This window comes from Hemicordylus capensis, chromosome 2 (genome assembly GCF_027244095.1).
Source record: "Hemicordylus capensis ecotype Gifberg chromosome 2, rHemCap1.1.pri, whole genome shotgun sequence".
NCBI lineage: Eukaryota > Metazoa > Chordata > Lepidosauria > Squamata > Cordylidae > Hemicordylus > Hemicordylus capensis.
Genome location: NC_069658.1, coordinates 210584817 through 210602733, shown reverse-complemented (window position 1 = coordinate 210602733; position 17917 = coordinate 210584817). Strand labels below are relative to the sequence as shown.

Genomic DNA, 17917 nt, shown 5'->3' with positions numbered 1-17917 from the left:
CTTTAGGACAGTTCTGAGGGACACAGTGGGAAGCAGTGTGATCTTACTTCCGTGGTATGTTGTTGTGTTTTCCCATGCATTTGTAAAACACCACACAAAAAGCATCCTGATACAATCCGATGTGCAAACCCATCACAATGTGCAGTGTTTGCTTTATACCCATCTGTAAAAGGTAGGTAAAGGTGTGCTGTCGAGTCGGTGTCAACTCCTGGCGCCCACAGAGCCCTGTGATTGTCCTTGTTAGAATACAGGAGGGGTTTACCATTGCCCCCTCTCACACAGTATGAGATGAAGCCTTTCAGCATCTTCCTTTATCGCTGCTGCCCGATATAGGTGTTTCCCATAGTCTGGGAAACATAGCAGCAGGGATTCAAACCAGCAACCTCTGGCTTGGTAGTCAAGCCATTTCTCCATATAGAAGGGAAAGGGACCAAAATCTCTGGGAAACCATGCACACATCCATTCTGGAATTAATCTTAGAAATTATCCTAATTAAGCCAGAATTAAGGAACTGTGGGATATGTTAGAGAGCAAGCTAACTTGGCAAAGAGGCACCTTTTAAGTTAACATGGTGATTCTCTTTAATGAGCAGGGGGAGAGTAACTGGCCCTATCCAGCCCCAGCACAGCACCCGTCCAGTGACTGTTGCTGGTGTTGATCTTATGTTTCTTTTTAGATTGTGAGCCCTTTGGGGACAGGGAGCCATCTTACTTATTTATTTATTTATTTATTTATTTATTTATTATTTCTCTGTGTAAACCGCCCTGAGCCATTTTTGGAAGGGTGATATAGAAATAGAATAAATAACTAAATAAATGATGATGGTGATGATGAAGAAAGGATGAAACAGAGGAGGACAGACACACACACACACCTATTGGAGGCTAGCTTGTTGCCCTAAAACCAGCAGACTCCGGTTTCAAATCTTGCAGGAGAAACTTCCTGATGCAAGCAAGGGAAGTTTTCTCCAAGTTTTATTATTATTTTTCTATGTAGAGTTTTTGAGAACCCTTGCGGGGGGGGGGGTTGAAAAGTGGTATATAAATCGTAGTAGTAGTAGTAGGAAGAAGAAGAAGAAGAAGAAGAAGAAGAAGAAGAAGAAGAAGAAGAAGAAGAAGCTTTAGGCTTTAGGATGTCAAGTCATGAATCCTGGTGAGGAGGAACTTGGGTAGAGTCAGAAACCTTTGGCGAGGATGGAGGGAGAGATCTGCTCGACCCTTCTCTAACCCTGCCCGCTGCCTTGGAGGAGGATGAGATGCGTTGGAATGGAGACCAAATTAACGGCTCCAAACCCACAGAGGGATTCCACACCAGCCGCGTACATGCCTCGGATCGGGAGCAAAAAGGCTGTTGTGGATATTGGCTGGATCTGCGGGCCCGGGAGGGTGGTTCTGTCCGTGGTGCTGAAATGTGCTTTCGCTTGCCTTGTGTGTATTCCATGCCTACATCTGCGCGCTGCAGATGTCGAAGGATCTTAATCTAGAGGATTTAAAAGTCCCTGCTTTGCTGCTTCCTCCAGGAAATATGCAGCCCTATGTCCTCATAGGAGGTGGTGGCGATGGTGGTGAGGCGATCCAGAACGCACAGGGAAGACGAACACGCCCTAGAGAAGGGCCTTTTTAAAATCCACTCTTCCTTTGTTAAGCCCCATATAGACACAGTTATGTACAACAATGATCACAGCAATGCAGTCTAGGAGATGGTCTCCCTGATGCACTCGTTTTTCATCAGCAGGAAGGGTTGTGATATCAAGGAAAATGTGCAGAACTGGCATTACCTCCCCGCCACCAGTTTGTACTGTGACGTGGTAGAGCTTCCGTATAGTACCACATGCATTTGGGGAATTACAAGGACATCTCACTGAAATAATACATAGTCTAATGATACATAGTCAAATAATAATACATAGTCATAGTTTTGTGTTTTTTTAAGTAGAGGCTTTCACATTTGTCGGGGAGAGCAACTGTCCCTCTTCAACCCAGCTCAGCATCTCTCCCAGTGGCTGTCGCTGGGGTCTCCTTTGTGTTTCTTGTAAGCCCTTTGGGGGCAAGGGATCATTTCAGGTCCTCTTGCATTTGGGAACCACCCCTACAAAAGGCACCTTTTCAAGTGGGGACTCTCTTCTATTTACCAGGGGGAGAGCGTCTGTCCTTATTCCATTCAGCACAGCATCTCTCCCAGTGGCTGGTGCTTCTTTTTCAGTTGTGAGCCCTTTGGGGACAGGAAACCGTTTTTTTCCCTTCTTCTTCCTATGTAAACCACTTTGAGAACTCTTTTGTGCAAAAGCACCACAATCCCATTTTCCTTTCTCTGCTATTTCCCCATGTTAAATTGTCAGCAACCCGGGGCAGAGACCTCGGTCTTATACAGAAATATCCCTCCCCTGTTTACCCTCTTCTCCATTTCCCCCTACTTTCTCTGTTGCATCAATTTCCAGATTGTAACCCCCTTGGGGCAGGGACTTGCCCCTTCATCCTCTGTAAAGCACCATGCCACAACCATGGATACACATATCAGGTGGGATATAAATATGATAGCTAGATAGATGGTCCTGTATAAAATAATAACTTGATCTGTGCAACTTGAGGCAGCATCTACCTCCAGGATGGGCCTGGAGGCTTCAAAAAACATGCCACAAATAAAAGAACAGAATGGTAGCAAGTTAAGAATGGATAGCAGTGCTCTGAGGAGAGAGAAGAAGCTAAAATCATTTCAAGAAGCAGAATTAAAAGGCTTCCGGAAGGTCTGGAGAGAGATTGGCTGGTGGGAACCAGAAACAGAGCCTTTTTGGTGGTGGCACCAGAGAACAGGACTGATCTCAAGCTTGAAGAGGAGAAATTCATCCTTCCTAACTGGTTCCCAGCTTGTTGGAGGCTTAAAGGCCCCAACCAGGGGGGGGAAACACAGACAAGAAATTCTGCAGATTTCTCTTTCCATCGTGCATGATTTATAGAGGTCACTTTGTCCAGCTTTCTGTGGTACAGAAGTGTAATTTCTTTCCCTTTTGTATGCTAAAGGGGTTCACACATTTCTGCTTTTATGTTAAGACTCCAAACCATTCTCCACAACATGGTGGAGATTGTAGATGCTGTGGCTGACCTCCAGCTGGCTTGCTAAGACAGCTCAACCTTGTATGAAGAGGTGAACATGATAGGATATGATTTTAAGTTACCCAGGTAACCATGAATATCTAGTTGGTGTGTGTTGTTGTGTGCTCATAAGAATGTAACATAAACCAGAGTTGCAAAATTTAGCAGATTAATTGGTTAGAAGCAAGAGTCCTCAAACCTGGGTCCAAGATGTTGCTGGACTACAACTTCCATCATCCTTCGACCATTGTGTCAGGGAGTGATGGCATTTGGGAATCCAAGCTTGAGAACCTCTGGGTTCGATTATTAATGGATTTAAAACACCTTGATCAACTGGACTGGAGGTGTTTGGTTTTTTAAAGAGATGTTATTATTATTGAGTACTTCTAAAAATTTGCTATAGCACAGTCCAACACCAAACTAAACACACACAGCAACAATCCTGTGCATGTTTATCTGGATTTTCTCCCACGTAAGTGTGTGCAGTGGATCGCAGCCTTCAGGTGACACAGGCTTTTGTGAGGGATCTTTCTCTCTTTCTGTTGCACTCATAAAGTGCTGGACTCAGAGTCAGAAGTATGTCCCATTGACTTCAATGGAGTTTACCCTCAAGTAAATGTGTAAAGGAGTGCCATTGCAACATATTATACATGTGTGGGTTGGTGTGATTGAGAGAGATCGAGAATGCAGAATGGAGCTTGCTGCATACACTGAAATCTCTTCCAACCTCTGAGAACTGTAATTTTCAGGGATTTTCCTTCTCCTGATATGGACTCTCTGATCTTGCCTGGCTGTTTAAATGGAACTCTTTCAGGTGCTTTGGGATAGAGATGATACATCTTTCACTGCTGAACGGTCATTTGGGGAGGGGGCAGATCAGAGAGATGACTTCAATCAGGAGCCCTAATGAAGTCTCTTTCTCTCTGTCTGTGGGAGGAGAATTTAAGGAGCATGAAGAATTCATTGGACCCCTCCCCCCAGCCAATTCCTGAGTTAAGTCATTTCCAGTATTGCCTAAATATTGGGACACTGTTTCCAGTTTCCTCAAGAGATGTGTGTGTCTTTCAGGAGCAGCATGCCTCAAATCACATAGGTGTCCTAAAATCATAGGATAACATCCACAAAACCTTAAATTTCAGGTAGAAAGAACAATTTAAAATGGAAATTACCTTCTCCTGGAATTCGCTAAGTTCCTGCCCTTTTTGTTTGTTTCCAGTTCGGTTTGCCTAGGAGAGGGAGAAAAACAAATATCTCTATCACCATCATCAATTTTTATACCATCTTTCATTAATACAATCTCAAGGTGGTTTGAGATTATTATTAAACATGGATGTAGCCATTTTCTCTCAAGGGAGTAATTAACAAGCAATTTTTATTTTTTTGCAAAAACCAAAGAAGATTGCATGGCAATATTGAGATAGGGGGCAATCCAAAATGTATGTGTAAAAGAATGGAGCGAGTGCATGGTTCAGATTAATTTTAAGACATTGACATGGGTGACTTGCATTTTGCTCCACTCTCTCTCAGCTGCTTTGCAACAGCTGATTATATACATGCATGGTTTACTAACAGATAAAGAAGAGAGCTGGTACAATATATATAGACAAATATACAGAGACAGGCACCCAAAAATAAAAAAAGTAAAAATAAATAGCTCATATAAATAGCTATTTATTATTATTATTATTATTATTATCATCATCATCATCATCAACCCCAAGGGTTAGTAGTTTACTTCCTTCCTTGTTTTCAGTCAGGAAAAGGGTTTACATTATATTATTATTATTATTATTATTATTATTATTATTATTATTATTTATTGCATATATATTTTATTGCATATATATTGCAATAAATAAATTGCAATAAAATTGCAATAAATAAATATATTTATTGCATATAATAATTGCAATTGGCGCCCTAGGTGCAATTCCAAAAGACCTTGAGGAGCACCTCAACACCATAAGGGCCACAGAAATCACCATCAGCCAATTACAAAAAGCCACTTTACTGGGAACAGCCTGTATTCTGTGATGATATCTATAATAATAACAGCAAGAACACTGATAATAAAATCCAGTCATCCCAGGTCCTTGGGAAGGACTCGATGTCGGGATAAGACAAGCCAGTCACTAACACTTGTCTGACTGTGTAAACAACAACAACAATTGAGTTTCAGCTGTAGGGAGAAAAAGAGCAAGAGGTGAATCAACCTGAAACCAAAAATCCACCCCCACTGCCAGAATATTTGGTCAGTTTCAGTAAGAAAGGCAATTTGAGAGATTAATTCATTTAGAAGTGAATCGTCTTAATCTGAAGTTAACTTGGAGTTGAGGGGGAGGGCATATATGAAATTCTTCTTCTTCTTTTTAATTGTGCCAAAGTCCAAGGGAGAGAAGCATTCCTAGTTCAGGGCAGGAAGAGAGCCTCGGTGCCCACTGAAACACACACAAAGATATCTGGAATGCCAACCTTGGTAAAGTGGCAGGGTGGAAAATCTGGAGGCATTCCAGAAGAATACACATATATAGAAAACTCTCCTAGATGGATAGGGAGGTAGGAAGAAAGGAAGAAAGATAGATCTACAAGGAAGGAAGGAAGGAGATAGATTATTTGCACATACCTATAGAAATTTACTGTATAGTTACAGCCTGGTCTTATGTGCGTTTTCTCAAAAGGAAAACTCACTGTGTTGAATGTGACTTACTCCCAAGTAATAGTGCATTAGGACTGCAATGCTCCTCAGAATATAAGGCATTGGGAGATAACCTACAAAACGGTGGATATGAGAGCATTACTTTGTCCCCCCCCCCAAACAAAAAAGAAAGAAAGAAAGAAAGAAAGAAAGAAAGAAAGAAAGAAAGAAAAGAGAGAGGAGAGAGACAGAAACTGGGGAGGGGGCAGTTTGCAGAGCTAAAGAAGAAACTTCCTTCAAATGCAAACCTTAATCCAGTGATTAAGATCTGCCTGCCCTCTTCCCCCCTGCCCGAAATTGAGGGTCGATGTGTTGGGAGGGAAATGATTACATCTGGCTGTTGCAGGGCTGAGTTGGTTTATATATATTTGGCGCAGCTGAAGCAGTAACTTGGGGCGGGGCGGGGGGCATACACAAAAGTCAAATAAAATAGCAATGAGTATTAATACTACTGATCAGCCAGCCTTTTGCCTCCCTCCCACCACCAAACTGATCATCGATCTATCTGGGTAGAATCGATTTAGTTTGAAGGTAGAGTTGTGCTGAGGCACCTTGCTTGCGGGAGGTTGAGAGCCCCCCCCACACACACACACCCAAAGTGTGGAAAATATTGCCGGATTTGTGGGGGGGGGGAGTGTGAAGAATACTGTCGCATTTTTCTGTATGCTTTTAATGAAAAAAAGAAAATGTTTCTTTCAAAAGAGGCGGTGGAGAGGAAAATCTAAGGGCGGGAGCTGGGGGAGAGATCACTTCGGGTGTTGGAAAGTGAGTCCATGTGCCGGGGTCCCCTCATCAAGGTTTATGGGGCAAACCTCAGCTCCTAAAAGAGGATCTTCTCTTCCTTCTTCTCTTCCTCGCTCACCTCTGATGGTGCCTAGGCTCTTAGTAGCTGGAGAAGATAGATAGATAGATAGAGAGAGAGAGAGAGAGATTTGGCATAGAATGTGGCAGCTGTGGTGTTCTCTGACTGCTTGCCCTCAAACTGAGCCAACAAAATTTCACACACACACACACACGTTTGGTGAGAAGGGAAGAGATGTCAGAATGGGAAACAGACCCTTTTGTTGGAGGACACTAAATAAATTAATAACAACAAATATTATTAATTTATCATCATCATCCTCATTCTTTTAAGAGTGGAAGGAGAAAAGTCAGCAGCAAGTTTACAAACAGAAATAAGGGGCATAAATAGTAACATTTTAAGAGGAAAGAATGGAGTAAAAGTTGGCAAAACGGAAGTGGGAAAAGGTGTAAAAGCTCAATCTTTCTTTCTTTCTTTCTTTCTTTCTTTCTTTCTTTCTTTCTTTCTTTCTTTCTTTCTTTCTTTCTTTTCTAAAGAAAGGCCCTTCTATTTATTTGCAGTAATCACATTTTCCCCCTTTGGAGGGATTCCGCCAAACTCTCCTCGATTTTGAGCACTGCAGAAAGATTTCAGCTCCCTTCAGCATCAGCCCCCGGGTTCCCTCTCCCCTCCCTTCCCCTCCCTCCCCACCCATCTTTTGTGGCCTAGAAGTCTTGTGAAGGTTTTGATTAATTATTTTTACCCTGGAAATATTTGGGCTTCTCCCCCTCCCTCCACCACAAACAAGACGTGGGGGTGGAATAGATCAGACTGCCTCAAGTTCAACAGCGCACTGGGCTCTATTTCCATAACAATCAGGTCTGGGGACAGAAAACTTTTACTCAAACAAGGGATAGAATGGAAAGGGGGGGGGGAGGCGTCCAAGGGTTGCGCCATTCAAGCTCCCAACTATTTTTCTTTCCCAGGGTCCCAACAATCAGCCAACTGTGCCAGGGCTCGAACGTTTGCTTTGGAGAACCACCAACATTTTAATGCAAAAGCTGCTGGGTTTCAAAAATATTGCCTGGTGAAGTCTTTTGGCTCCCCTCCTCAAATAAAAGAGGTAGAAAAATTGGTGGGGGAGAGAGAGAGAGTTTAAAATACAGGTTCTGGAAATTAAAAAAAAGCTTTTCTAAGAGAAGCCATTTGGATTTGCTGTAGCAAATAGGAACCAGGCGTCCTGTAGCACTCTAAAGATGGCGTTCCTGGATCCACAGAAGTTGGCCGGTGATGACTATCACAGAAATAATACCATCACCATCGATTCAAAAAGGAGCAGTGTAGAACGTGGCCTTCACTCTCCCAAGTTGATGCCACTGTAATATTTTTAACCACTGCAATGAATGTGGTCATCCTTCAGGTAAGACAGCGATCTTCTGCCACGCTAAAACAGGGGCACCATCCCGTCCAAGTACTCCCAAGAGTACCTGCCTTCAACTGGAGAGGTGCAGTTCAGTCCTAGGATTGTTTACTCAGGAGTGAGTGGGGCATACCCAGAAGTAAACACGTACCGCTTGAATGCTCATGCAGTTCTCACCCTGCTGAATTCTCTCCCTTAGAAATCCATGGACCTGGAAACGACTTCAGCTTTGGATCGAGGCCGCGGAGGACCAGGCCCTTTCCCTGCTCCCGCCCGCCCCCAAATTCCCAGGTCCCAGAAATTCACGCGTGCGTGTAAAGAAGTCTAATCAAAATGGGACTTACTTGTCAAGTAGTTTCCTCCACGAGTAAAGCCAGATCGACCTTCTCAAGGCAGCTGAAGTTTAGGAGAAAAGGAGGGGGGGAATGTCTTAGGGTCCCCCGTCTCCTGGGAGGAGGGAAAAATGAAAACTTTTTCGGAAGCAGCTGGAAGAAACCAGAAGTTCGCAGTGTCCCTACCTTCGGTCTTGGCAGAAAATGGGATGGGCGCTTCTGCTATCCAAATCCCTTTAAAAAAACCCAAAAAACTCTCCCCCATTCGAAAATAATAAACGCTGTTACTTTTGCTTGGCTGAGTGGCAAAAGTTGCGGGGGAGAGGGAGGGCGATGCAATTTTTTATAGTGGAGGGGGGATCAGAGAGAGAGGAGGCAGGCAGGGTAGAAAAAGGTTCAATTTCTCTCTGTCTTCCAAGTCCAGACACATTTTCTCACAGATCCAAGTCAGAGGGGGGTAGGGGGGGATGAAGGGGGGTGGTGAGGGAGCTGCGATGGGTTTGGGTTTTGTTTTGTTTTTTGCTCACTCGCCGTTCCTGCTTCTACACACACATCCCCCCCCCCAGCTCTCAACGTGTCTTGAAAACCAAACAGTCTCGTTTCCAAAAGGCGCATTGTCCAGAGCGTGAAAGGTCCCCCAAAGCTGCATGAACTAAAAAGTGGGAAGGGGGCGGGCGGCCGGGCAGCTCCAGTGGAGGGGGGGATATTGTTTGACCTCCCCCTCCCACGGTCCTGAGGCAGAACAAACAACCAAACAACACACACACACACACCGACGAGGAATCCTTTAAAAAAAAAAAAAACCGCAAGGAAAGAGTTTACGCACAGCACTTGGGGCAAACACGTGAGGTCAAAAACAGTGCAGAGCGCTGGGGAAGCGGAGCGGGGATTAATCCCTGAGAAAATTCAAGTTCAAAAACTTTTGGGCAACGGCGGGAGCAGGGGTGGGTGGGAGAAGCTTCCAGATGCCGTGTGGGTTTCAATCGTATTTTGAAAAAGAAAGGGGAAAAAATCTCTCTCTAAGACGCAGATAGACTCCCTGCTACGAAACGAGGCACCTTTTACAATCAAACCAACGAGGGAAAGAAAGAAAAATATCTCCAGCTCTTCCTTCAGGGTCTGGTGGTCCGGTCACCAAGTGGTTAACAGCGCTGTGTGCGCCGCGTCATTCACGCCCCCATCCTTTTATCTGCATCCTTAATGACTTGGGTACCACTTTGGCACCAGGAGGAGAGATGCGAGAAAGAGTAAGGCGGCTTTGCAAACCAAAAATAAGATCTCTGGAAATTCGATCTGTATCCATATAGGATGTCCCCCCCCCCCCACGCCCAGCTCTTCGGCTCCCAGGGTGGCAAAGGTAGATTTATTTTTGCCTCCCCCACCCGAAAAAAGAGCGAGATGCAGCAGGGGAATGCGATCCAGTGTGCCTAAGAGAGGCGGGCGATGCCCATCTGAGCCAGCCTCGCGTTGGCTGTACGTGGGGTTAACGACGTCTGATTCCCCCCCTCCCTTCCCAAATTCCCTCCTCCTGCATCTGACAAGGGAATTTCAGCTGCCTAGTCCGTTTCACTCAGGTTCAAAGCAAGACCTTTGAGGATGGCGCTCATTCTCATCTCCCCCCACCCTCCAACAAATGCATATTAGAGTGGCAAAAGAGGGCGCGGAAGTCGGGTGGGGGGAGAAAGGGGGAAGCATAAATGCGGGGGGGGGTTTCCCCCCCCTAAAGGGGGGGACTTTTTCTAGCTTTTACTACGTTAAGGCGTGACGTCTTCACGTTGCCAGCCTCGGATAGGTCGCATGGCGAGGAATGATCAGGGGCGATTCCTCTGGGGGAAAGGAAACCGGGTCTCCTGGAAAGACAGAGATCTTTGGAGAGGGAGGAGGCACCCCCCCCCAAGAAGCCCCAGTTTTTGCGTGTGTGTTTTATTTATTTTATTTTATTGAAAGAGTGTGTGTTTGTGTGTGTGGAGGAGGGGGGGGGAGATTGGTTAACCCTTCCCGAACCAGAGAGGGGTGCTCTTGAGGATCTGTTGTGCAACAGATCCTCAAGAGCGAGGCGCTCTCTCACGCAGCCTTGCCTGAGAGGAGCGCCTGTGGGACTCCCTGAGACTTACTTCCGAGTAATACATACCGCAGGAAGGACTGCGGGAAGGGAGCTCTAGAAGTTGCCTGAAGCACCTTTCTTATGAGGCAAGGCTACAGCATCTGGGGCTGTTTCCTTTGGAAAGGAAGCGAATAAGGCGACGCAGGAATGATCGAGGTGTATAAAATTATGCACGGAGTGGAGAGAGTAATGTTTCTCCCTCTCTCGCAGCGCTAGAACCAGGGGTCATCCCATGGAACCGAAGGTCGGGAAGTTTAGGATCGACAAGAGGAAGTACTTCTTCACACGGCGCATTAATAATCTATGGAATTCTCTGCCGCAGGATGTGGGGACGGGAACCAGCCTGCAGGGCTTTAAAAGGGGCTTAGACAAATTCATGGAGAACGGGTCTATTAATGGCTACTAGTCCGGTGGCTATAGGCCACCTCCTGCCTCAGAGGCAAGATGCCTCTAAATCCCAGTTGCCGGAGAGCAACCACAGGAGAGAGGGCATGCACACACATACCTCTTGCCTGTGGGCTCCCCAGAGGCATCAGGTGGACCACTTTGTGAAAACAGGATGCTGGACTAGACGGGCCTTGGGCCTGATCCAGCAGGGCTGTCCTTAGGTCCTATGATGAGAAGGCGTCGAGCTTTCCCCAGCCCGTGTGAAAGGAGGAGGAATCCTAGAATGTTCGCAGTGCCGCCTGGGACCTTGGAGGTCTTCTTCTCCAACTCTCAGCTCACTCCAGGAATCTGCTACGGGCAGCGTATGTGTCTGCAGAGCTCAGAAAAGCTGCCCGGGGTACCAGCCCTTCCTCCTACCCACGTGAAGCCGGCCCTTTATATTATCTTGCCTTGGAAGCGCCCTTCTCACAATCAGCTCTCATTGACGTGTGTATTGTACGCTGGAGAAAAGGGGTCCACTCTGCTCCTTCTACACAACCCCAAACGATACCCGTGATCTAGTTTGGTCCTTTATATTAGCTTACTTTGGAGAAGTCGTTCTCACGATCGGCTGCCATTGACACGTGTATTATTGTATTTTTTAAGGGGGGGGGAAACACGCAACCAACACGTCTTTTAAGACTATCTCTGTAGGGTGCGGGTGTTCTGAGTGCCCAACTTCAAAACCTAACGGCACAGTTGATGCCCAAATACAGAACTTTCTCCCTGTTTCTGGAGCAGGAGCACGCTGTCTCTGTTAGGACACACACATGGCCGAGTTGGAGTTTTCTGAAATAGTATTTTAATTTTTAATTTTTTGCTGAGGTCCTAGGGCGGTGGGATGCTGTGTGCCAATGCGTGCGACTATCTTTTAATTTAGAAATCTCTCGTCCGTTTACTGTTTCTCTTTCTACCACGATCAGCTTTTCCAAACACTTCATCACCTGAGCCGAAGAAGAAATTTTGGGCCGGTTTCTGGGCCTTAATTGTCTGGCCTTGAATTCTTTTTTTTATCCTCCTACTTCTGTAATGGTTAGGATTTTAGTTGGCTTAGTAAACTTCCTTTAAAGGGCACGAGCCTATTTACGCAGAAGAGAGCCTCATTGCATTCAGTGGGGCGCGACTCGCGAGTAACTTTGGTTACTCAGAAGTAAGCTTCACTGGTTTCCAAAGGGCTTACTCTCGAGTAATATTGCGGCTTGAAGCATTCTCTCCCGAACCCCAATGAGCCGAAGGCTGCGATCCGGTGCGTGCTAACCCAAGAAAACCATTCGACTTAGTGAGACTCCTCGCTGGGTAAAGGTGCTCGCGAGCGGGAGGCAGCAGGTTTAGCTGGATCGTGTCCCAGGTTTCCTGGGAGCGTCGCCTCGGCTCTTAAGGGCTGGTAAAGGCAGGCAGGTGGATTGGAAGGACAGAAAAAAGGACAGAAGAACAGGGGGGGAAAGGAAAAGGAGGAAAAATAAGAAAAGGAAGGAAGAGAATTTAAGATAAGAGAAAAATAAGATAAGGAAGGAAGAAAAAATAGAGGGAAATAAGGAAGAAAGAGAAATGAATGTGGGAGAAAGTAGAACAAAAAAGTATAAGGCAGGAAGATGGGAGAGGCGAGGAAGGAAGGGAGAGAGAGTAACGGAAAAGTAGAAGAAGCAAAAGACGGTGAAAGAGAGAGAGAGCGATTGGGAGACAAGGTTAGATGTCTTGTTTAGGTCGTGTGAGTAGAGTTTTCAATGCGAAAAATGAGATTTTTTTGAACTGGGCACCATAGCGAAGCATCTGTAAGGGGATAGTCTCCCGGGAGTATACTTTGGGGGGGGGGGTGATCCAAAGCTTATTATGGGGTGTAGAGAGGTGGTGGGTGAACGACCGTTCGTGCAATCAGGCTGCAAATGCATTTAAGGAACGGGGAAGCAGATCCAAGCGGCCGGCCTAGACACGGGTAGCTGTATTAAGTAACTCCTTGGGGCTTACTTCTGAGTAAGCCTGCTTAGACTTGCACTGCACGAGTGTTGGCCGGTTCCAAGGGATCTTTGTCCTAACCTACTCAAGAGGTCACCCAATTGTACCCAACGAAGCTGTCTTCTCTTCTCTTCAGATTTTTTTCTGAGAAGACCAAGAACCGAAGCGGATCCATGTTTCCTATGATAACACCTTATTTCCCCCACTCCCCTATTTTATTCTACAGAAAGAGTTTTAAATAGCGATATATTCGGCATAAAGGAGAGACCTTCGGGCGTCATGTTCTGCCCCTCGGTGTCTCTCTCCCTCCCTTTTCATGATCACTGGAGGAGATATTTTCCAAGTTTACCAAACACAGGACAAGCCCATAGACCGTGTCCAAAGGTCCAAGCTTCGTCACCTGTATGCGTTTAGGAAAAAGAAAAATGAACACACACACACACACAGACACACCCTAACCCACTTAAAAAGAATCTCTTTGTACCTAGGGGGCGTGGGGGGGGGACCTCATCCAAACAGAGGAAAGGGTCTAGGGATCCGTGTGTGGGGAGAAAATGGCTTGCATATTTGGAGTTTCTGGTGAATTTTTGATCAAAAATTCATTTAAAGGTGTCAAGGGTGGGGGAGATCTCCCTCACAGCCTCACCTATGAATATTTGAGAGTTTTTGCCAGCTAGCAAAGACTGCAAGGATAGAGGGAGGGGGCGTTGTAGGGGGAATCCACAGCATAAATGACAATTCTCAGAAGCTGTGGCGGTGAGAAAAGTGACACAGGACGCAATCTTTTGGTGCCTGTACACTCCAACAATCCCAAATTATCCCCGGTGGTATTGATTTTCTGGTCACTAGCCTGGTTGGTTTGTTTGGTTGTTAAACCTGGTTTGTTAAACCTGTAAACCTGGTTTGTTAAACCTGGTTTGTTAGTTTGGTGACACAGGATGCAGGTGCCTGTACTCGCCAACAATCCCAAATTATCCCCGGTGGTGCTGATTTTCTGGTCACTAGCCTGGTTTGTTTGTTTGGGCCTTCTTAAGGATACCTTGTTGGAACATGGTGGCTGTGACCACCTGGCTGGAATGTTCACAGACTCCAGAAGATAAAACTCCATGTGGGAAGATGGAGCCGGCGTGGTGTAGTGGTTAGAGTGCTGGACTAGGACCGGGGAGACCTGAGTTCAAATCCCCGTTCAGCCATGAGACTAGCTGGGTGACTCTGGGCCAGTCACTTCTCTCTCAGCCTAGCCTACTTCACAGGGTTGTTGTGAAAGAGAAACTCAAGTATGTAGTACACCGCTCTGGGCTCCTTGGAGGAAGAGCGGGATATAAATGTAAAAAATAAATAAAGAGCAAGTGCATCTCTAGTGCACATGCATGCAAATGCCCGCACATGAACACTAAGGCGGTGGCATGCAGCAAGCACATGGCACGTCACAATCGACATCAGCATCACTAGAACAAGGGAGTCTGCTTCTCTCCAGTCCAGCTCCAGTTGAGACACTAACTGTGAAAAGTGATCCAGTAACCAGTTTGGACATTCTGAAGCAGCTCAGATGCATTTATTCTCTGCATAGTAAGAGACTGTCTTGTTGGCACTGTAGCTCCCAGAGATGAATATGGCGACTGTATCACTCGAGAACAAACATTTCCCCAACTGTTTATTTTTGAACTGTTTCAAGGCTTATACAAACAAAACACATACCATAGGATTTAAACCACCCCCTCCCAAAAAAAACCCAGGAAAACAAGAGATCAATCACACAGCCGGGTGAATGGAATGGATTATCTCCAAAGGGTTGCCAATCTGTGTGTTTCGGGATTTGATCCTGCTGCTTCCAGGCAACTGAGAGATTTTAGGTTGGTCCTGATTCACTGGGGGAAACACACTCCTTATCTGAACAGGTTTCTAAGTTTGGTCTTACTTCCTGATGTCAACTGTTGAATGCTGGACAATGTATTTTGACCTTTTAGGAGCGGGGAGGTCAGGCAAGCCGAAGAGCACAGTAGCTGCTAGAGTTTAAATCTGGTAAGGGCGCTGCTGGAACGGGATGCGGTCTCAAGCCAACCTCTTGGGCATGAGATGTACAAGAGAACCCTCTGAATCTGCGAGATGTCAGAAGATCTGGCATTGATTGAGTGTATGTATTTCAGCTGATCTGCATATGCATCAGTGCACAGAATTACTGTGAAGAAATAGCTGATGCATGCATTCTGGTGCGACAGGTGCCATTTTGGAAGAGGCATGCGTGCGTGCGTGCGTGTTTGAGAAAGAAGAGGGAGTGTCTCATCTAAACAGAGTATTCCCTCCTGTGCATCTTTGTGTGAGAAAAGGGCGGACACGAAGAGGCATTCTGTCACATGAGAGAAGAAGAGGGGGACACTTCATTTAAAATGAGGCATTCCCTCCTGTGAAAAGGGGGGGAAAGTGTCTCATCTAAATAGGGTGTGTCTGTGTGAGAGAGAGATTTCATTTTAGAAGAGGCATTCCGTCCTGTGCAAAAGGGGGGGGGGAAGAGTGTCTCATCTAAATGAGTGTGTGTGTGTGTGTGATATTTCATTTTAGAAGAGGCATTCTGTCCTGTGCAAAAGGGGGGAGGAAGAGTGTCTCATCCAAGTGTGTGAGTGAGTGTGTGTGTGTGTGTGTGTGTGTGTGTGTGTGTGTGTGTGAGAGAGAGAGAGAGAGAGAGAGAGAGAGAGAGAGAGAGAGAGAGATTTCATTTTAGAAGAGGCATTCCATCCTGTGCATGAGATAATGCCTCACCACCTTAAATTCAGGCTGCACCACTTAGGCCCTTCAGCTGTTGAACATCACCCCCAGCCATAGCCACACTGACCACTAATCAGGCATGGTGGGAGTTGTAGGCCAACATCTGCAGGGGGGCCGAAGCTGAGCAGCCCTGCCTAGAATGAAGCCTCCCTTTCTGTGTGAGAAAGAAAAATAGCTGCCCAGAGGAGTTGGTGCGTGTCCCAGGCCATTTTGAACAGGGAAGCAGCTAGCACGGGGAGGATGCCCATATTACTCTCCCCCCTCTCTCCCCTTTCCCGGGTGCGGGGTGGGGGGGAGATTCAACTTGGGGCCTGCCAGCGGCTGACTCCAACGCGAGGCCCGTGAAGTGCTTCTCCCAAAAGGTCCCTTCCCCATGCTTTCTTTCCCCCCAACTGCCTGAAAAGCATCCTCAGGACGCGTCCCCCACAAATCAGACACCCACAACACGCTCAGCTTCATGGCTGTTTGAATGGAGCCATGTTTTTGGAATTGGAACGGTCTTTAAAAGACGCACACAATTCAAGATATCCCAACCGTCAAATGTCGCCATGAAAAGCTGGGCCCAGACTCCCTGCCACATTTCAAACTAAGGCTGGCACCAGCTTAATAAATCTGGCACGTCGAACGATCCGGCCCTAGCGCGCACAGGCCCCTCAAGCAAACTTCTTTTGAGGCCGCTTGCTTTCTCACAGCCCCTCGTGTGGGCACACAGAAGACCCTCCTTGTCTGCTAACCTCTGCCTCCGACATTCCTCGGGGCTTTCTTCGTGGCGAGCCGATTGCCATAGCAAAAATGTGCGGGGCGCAACCACCACCCAGGGAGTGTGGGAAAGCCCAATTAGCATATATGCAAATGAAGCATGCAAATCGCAGGCGCCATAAATCAGCATCAAGGCAGATTGGCCGCCCTGACGGCCCCACCCTCTCCTTTATGTCTGCCCCCCACCCCCATGGATCCAGGTCAGGATCAAACAGAATGCAAGGCCGCTCTTTGCTGGCTGTTGTTCCGAAGTATCTCCCACCAGGATGAGACACGGCATATTAAAATAAAACCGTCTGGACGGCCGTCTCCATTTGCCCCCGCCTAGGCCCTCACGCTAAGCTCATTCCTCTGAAGATCCAAAGCGGTTGTGCTGTTAATTTGACGAGAGACAGGAAGGACCCTGCCGGCCCCAAAAATTCGTGCCTAGGGGATGAAAAACTGAAATTTTGGGCCACAGAAGAACGGCCAGGTCTTCTGCTGAAAGCAAACCAGGAAGCAGGGAACAAATATAGAGACACATGCAATGTTTAACAAATAAGTACCTGAATGAGTGACATTCTTAAAAAATGGAACAAAATGACAACTGAACGGTTGTCTCTCCCCAGCAACTGGTATTCCAGTGGTACACTGCCTTTGGACATGGAATTTGATGTATTACACACAAATGTAATAGCCCTCACTAGACTTCTCCGCCTCCTCCGCGAATTTGTCTGATCAAATTTAAAGGCGTCTCAGGCGGTAGTCATTGCCACATCTTGTGGCAGGCAGTTCCACAGTGTGACACGTGAAGAGGAACTTTGTCTATTTTGTCTCTCCCGTCAATTCATCACATGGTTGGCCCCTAAGTTCTAGTGTGAAGAGAGAGGGAGGAAAACTTCTCCCCCCCCATACATTTTTTCCATACCCTATTCAATAAACCTCTATCATCCCCCCGCCCCGCCCAAATGGTCTTTTCTCTAAACCAGGGCTTCCCAACAGGGGGTACTAGTACCTAAGGGATACTTGAAGGGCTTCTGGGGGGTACTCAGAGCCCTCCTGCCGCCCCCTCAGCCTGGCTGACAGGGTTCAGAAAATTAGCACCAAAGGCTCCCACTGTACTCAATAGGACAAGCAAACGTGCCTCGTTAATTTCAATAAGACCGTTTATGAGCAACTTAGTGAGGATGTGATCCAGAGGCTGTCAACTGCAACATCTAAGTGTCTGTTTCATTGGCACATCTTGCAGCAGGCAGTTCCACAGTGTAACACATGAAGAGGAACGTTGTATGTTCTGTCTCTCTGGGGTCTCTGCCTCTCTCTCTCTCACACACACACACACGCTCACTATAGGGTACCCAAGTCGAAGACTTGTTAAAGGTTGGGGGCCCTGCTCTAAAAACTTAAACACCCCAAAGACCTAAGCCTCTTCTGCACCTTTCCCAACACTACATGATCCTTTTCATAAGGGTTGCCAGAGCAGGCTCTCCTTTCTAAAACGTTCTACCCCAAGAAAGTGGTACGCTCCCTAGGATGCCATCAGGTGCTTTTGCAGTTCTTTTTTTGCCACAATGCACAAACATCTAGAACCGTTCCAAAAAATCCTCAAGCCAAGA

General features: G+C 46.5%; 1 long non-coding RNA gene across 3 annotated transcripts in view; it reads right to left on the bottom strand.

Moving 5' to 3' along the window:
* The window catches only part of LOC128347764 (uncharacterized), a 52686-nt gene extending 42957 nt beyond the window's left edge, over positions 1 to 9729 (bottom strand). The window contains exons 1-2 of one of the 3 annotated variants that reach the window (XR_008317697.1): positions 8330 to 9729; positions 4259 to 4315 (exon numbers count right to left, since the gene is read on the bottom strand). This is a non-coding gene — a long non-coding RNA (uncharacterized LOC128347764). Of the gene's footprint in view, positions 1 to 4258; positions 4316 to 6596; positions 6639 to 8136; positions 8248 to 8329 lie in introns of those variants that run through there. The other 2 variants (XR_008317699.1, XR_008317698.1) reach the window with 2 other exon arrangements.
* Between the last annotated feature and the right edge of the window lie 8188 nt (positions 9730 to 17917).